Source organism: Diadema antillarum, unplaced genomic scaffold, assembly GCF_040938485.1.
Source record: "Diadema antillarum isolate AM-2024a unplaced genomic scaffold, OU_Dant_1.0 seq00001417_RagTag, whole genome shotgun sequence".
In the NCBI taxonomy this organism is placed as follows: Eukaryota; Metazoa; Echinodermata; class Echinoidea; order Diadematoida; family Diadematidae; genus Diadema; species Diadema antillarum.
In genome coordinates, this window is record NW_027272169.1 from 117 (window position 1) to 4527 (window position 4411).

Below are 4411 nucleotides of genomic sequence, written 5' to 3' on the forward strand. Positions count from 1 at the left end.
TTTTTTATCAGCATGCAGTAGGCCTAATCTATCTAAACTTGACTTAGTTGTAAAGTTTAATAGCAAGCTCACTCAGGTATAGCTTTGAGCCTTAAGTAGTCCAACAGGAAAGACATGGTGACACAATAGGGATTAGGGTGATTAGATAATTTTATTCAATGACACTTTACTAGTTTCCAGATATGGAAGGAAACTCTCCAGAGTTATGCCAATTGGCTAAGAGAGTGCAGCAGGGGTTTAGTTGACAGTTATTCGATAATGATATTGTTTTTACTTCCCTCAGAGTCTACGACAAACGGAAGATCACGGATGGTTCAGAGAGTGATGTAGTGAAGAAGTTTTGTCCGCATCACCTTGTCGACAATGAGCGACTGAAGGCCAATGTGACATGCTGTGTCTACTCATACAATGGCCAGGGTAAGATCACCTATTGTCCATGCATTCAATCCATCCGTCCCCCCCCCCCCCCCCCCCCCCACACACACACACACACACACTTTCTTGTGTCCATAGAATACTTGGCCTCTAGATCTTTGGCAAACCCTCCTAAGTACAGTGCAGTCTCATATTGAAAGGTGGTATCATACCATGCTAAAACACAGAAAAATGATTCACTGTTAGCTCGTGCTGCCATCAAGTTCAACAGAACTGTTCTTTGATTTTCCCCATGTTATTTTGATATGTGCAGGCCATTTTTTGTCATTTTTAGATAACACTTCATAGCAAATCTGAAAGATGTTGCATTATGTTCAAATCACACAGTATTTGATTCAAGTTATATTTGATTGTCTTCTTATGTCCCTTGATATTTTGCAAATTATGGTTAAAGGGATTGTACAGTTTTGGTTGAGACCTAATTTCAGGTTTCTAACATTTTTTGGTGAGATAATGAGAAACCTTTTATGAAATATGAAAGAGCAAGTAATTCTATGAGGAATTCAACGTTTATTTCATTAAAATTGGTTTTGAAATGGCTGAGATATCCAAAAAAGAGCGATTCTAATAAAGTGTGGGACACACACTTTATTACAATTGCTTTGTTTTACTTTGAATTCCTCTTAAAATGGTATGCTCTGTACTATATCATAAGTGTTTTCTTGGTATCTCGCAAAAAGATAAAAGCCCAATTCTCATCTCCACCAATACTGTACTATCCCTTTAATGCTACTTTTAATAGAGGGAGAGAGTGAGAGTAGGACTTTCAATTTCCTTCCTGATGACAACCTTGTACCATGTGACTAAAATAAAAGAGATACTAATTAGCCTTGGAAACTTTCTGACAGTTTATTTGCATTTATAGTTCTATCAAAGTCCTCTTTGGGCATGAGGGTACAAACAGAAGTAGCAATAGAGCATATGTGACCGTGCACCTCAAACCAAACATAAAGTCGCACACACTGATTTTGCGTGAGGACTGAAAATAAGTGAAATGGGTCAACCTAGCCGAACTTGACTTTTTCATATTTTCTGAAAGAGCGGGTCTTCTTTTACATTATGCTAAAATTTTGTATCATAAAACGGGCAGGAAAGTGTGTTTTTTTAGCAGTTTATGTCCAACATTTTTGGTAGAATAGTGTGATTTGGTGTGTCTTTAGAATCCCTTTTTTCTTTTCTGAAAAACCTTTTCCACACTCTTCACTTTCAACTCTAATAACTTTTGAAAGGATATTGCTACTGCTTTGAAAGGTGGCATCAATTATGGGCAGAATGTGTTAATGAGGCATGCTTAATTTCAGTTTAATCAGATAATTCCTTCATTGTTGTTACTGTGGTGGTTTACTTCCTGTTTTTTGTCCCATTCACCGCACAGCCAGCACAGTTTGGTAAAGATTAAGCGCTTGAATAGACACTGTACTTCAGAGCCTCTTTTCTCAGTTCACACTTTTCCTGAGTTTGTGCTTTCTTTCCAATAATTAAATAGGTTAGGAGAGTCCATTTGATTTGAGTTATACATCATTTTAAAGCTTAAAGTCTGCTCTTTCAGAATATGGTCTTAACTAAAAATTCATGTCTGGCGACTTTTTGTTTGTTTTGAGGTGCAGGGTCACATACTGTATGATGTGGTTATAACATATTAAAAAGTCAATTCTTCAGGTTGTTTCAGTATTATCTGAAAGAATTCATTCCTCCATTTTACTACTTCTGTTCCTTCTTCCACCTCCCAGAAATCCTTGCCAGCTACAACGATGAAGACATCTACCTGTTTGACAGTTCCCATAGCGACGGAGCTGACTTCATCCACTCCTACAAGGGACACCGCAATAACGCTACAGGTAGGTGTGAATCAGTCAAAGCTGTAATATTTCAAGGATTTAGTTCATACCAATGTCACAAATTACTGTTGGGCAGCAACTTTGACAATTTGCAAAAATGGCTTTGACCTCATTCATAAAAAAATATCTGTACACCAAATAACAGCTTTTACTGCAGTTTGATGCTCATCCGTTCCATATTCATCTTTGTAGTTCCTTATTTTTTATGCATGTTGAAGCTAACCTATATCATGAAAATCTACTATAAAGAACTCTAACTAAAAGTACATACTTGCTGTTTCCCAAAAAGTGTGGCAGAACACAGTGAAAGTATGGAAAAAGAAAGCCACAAAGACATGCGTATTTACAATGAGGTACGGTAGCAGTAAATCACATCAGAAATGAGACATAAGTTGCTGTTGTTGTATTGACTCAGTCTAGCTAATTTATTCTTCTATTTTTCATTTATCTATTCATTTATTCATTCAAATTGATTTTGTGCATTCATAAACCAGTTCCTGAATCTGTTTGCTTATTTGTGCTTTGGTATTTCATGATCTACTTTTAAAGGACAAGTTCACCTTCATAAACATAAAGATTGAGAGAATGCAACAATATTAGTAGAACACATCAGTGCAAGTTTGAGGAAAATTGGACAATCGATGCAAAAGTTATGAATTTTTAAAATTTTTGTGTTGGAACCGCTGGATGAGGAGACTACTACAACTTGTGAGTCATATGCGTACAACAGTTTAAAGAAAATGTAAAGAAAATTCAACATATTTTTCACTTTTTTCGCATAATAAAAGAGCACTTGACTTGCCTCTTTCTAAAGGCAGGGGGAATAATATTACCCATAACATTTGTCGGTAACAAGTCGGACGAATGTGTACTTTTTTCAAAAGATGAAATTTTGTGAAATTCTCTTTATATTTTCCTTATATTGTTGTACGCATGTGACATCTAAGTTATTCACACACTGCAGTAGTCTTCTCATCCAGCGGTTACTGCACAAAAACTTCAAAAATTCATAACTTTTGAACGGATTGTCCGATTTTCCTCAAGCTTTCAATGATGTGTTCTACTAATATTGCTACATTCTCTCAATCCTTATGTTTATGAAGGTGAACTTGTCCTTTAATAGTCATTCATTATTTGTCAGTATGTATTTGTGCATTTAGTTATGTATCATCAATATTTCATCTTTTGGCGCGGTCATGTATCATCCATCATGTTCTCTGTGTGTGTATTTGCGTGTGTAGTCAAGGGTGTGAACTTCTACGGTCCCAAGAGTGAGTTCATCGTATCCGGCAGCGACTGTGGCAACATCTTCCTGTGGGAGAAGGAGAGTGAGAAGGTGCTCCAGTACATGCAGGGCGACGTAGGGGGCGTGGTCAACTGCTTAGAGCCACACCCCTCAGTGGCTTGCCTGGCAACCAGTGGGCTGGACCATGAGGTGAAGGTGTGGCTACCTACAGCCAAGCAGCCAACGGAACTTGATGGTCTCAAGAAGGTTAGTGAGACATATACAGTTGTACCTTTTTGTCTTTTATTTGACACACATGGCATAATACCATTGTTGATACAATTAGATCTTTTATTAGTGGAAAATTGAGCAAAGGAAAAGGGATTCCATCAGGATTTGAACCTGAGACCTCCGGATGCTAGCCCAGTGCTCTACAGACTGAGCTATAGAAAGCCCTAATTCAGTGTTTGTCCCAGAAACCCTAAATTCTCAATGCTCGAATGGTCAGAAGCTATGGCAGTGTGTGTGTGTGACACACACGTACACACTTGAACCTGGCATAAACCCGAAGGATAATTCAACTTAGGGATAAATGCGAGGGATCACCGAAGTGATGCAGCGTTTTGATTATGTAACAAACGCGAACAGAAAAACTGACCAGAAATGATTATTATTTAACTAGATCTTTTCACTTTTCCAGTAATCTAGGGTAATCCACAAGGGTATAGTATCTGTCACTTGTGTCTCAAAAACTGATAAACACATTCACTGGGCTCTCATCCTCCTTTCTGCAAGGGAAAAGTGTGGAGTGGTATTTTTCCTGTATTGAGTTGTGACTCTCAAATGTGAAATCACAGACAGAATAAACAAAAACAAAGCAAAACTATGTGCACGTCATTCTGTTCATGCCATC

General features: G+C 37.7%; 1 long non-coding RNA gene across 1 annotated transcript; it reads left to right on the forward strand.

Annotated features, from left to right (window-relative positions):
* The first annotated feature begins 285 nt into the window (after nt 1-285).
* On the forward strand, nt 286-3564 carry LOC139709241 (uncharacterized). Its single transcript, XR_011709394.1, has 3 exons — nt 286-417; nt 2166-2273; nt 3515-3564. It is a non-coding gene; the product is annotated as an uncharacterized lncRNA (long non-coding RNA).
* The last annotated feature ends 847 nt before the right edge of the window (nt 3565-4411 follow it).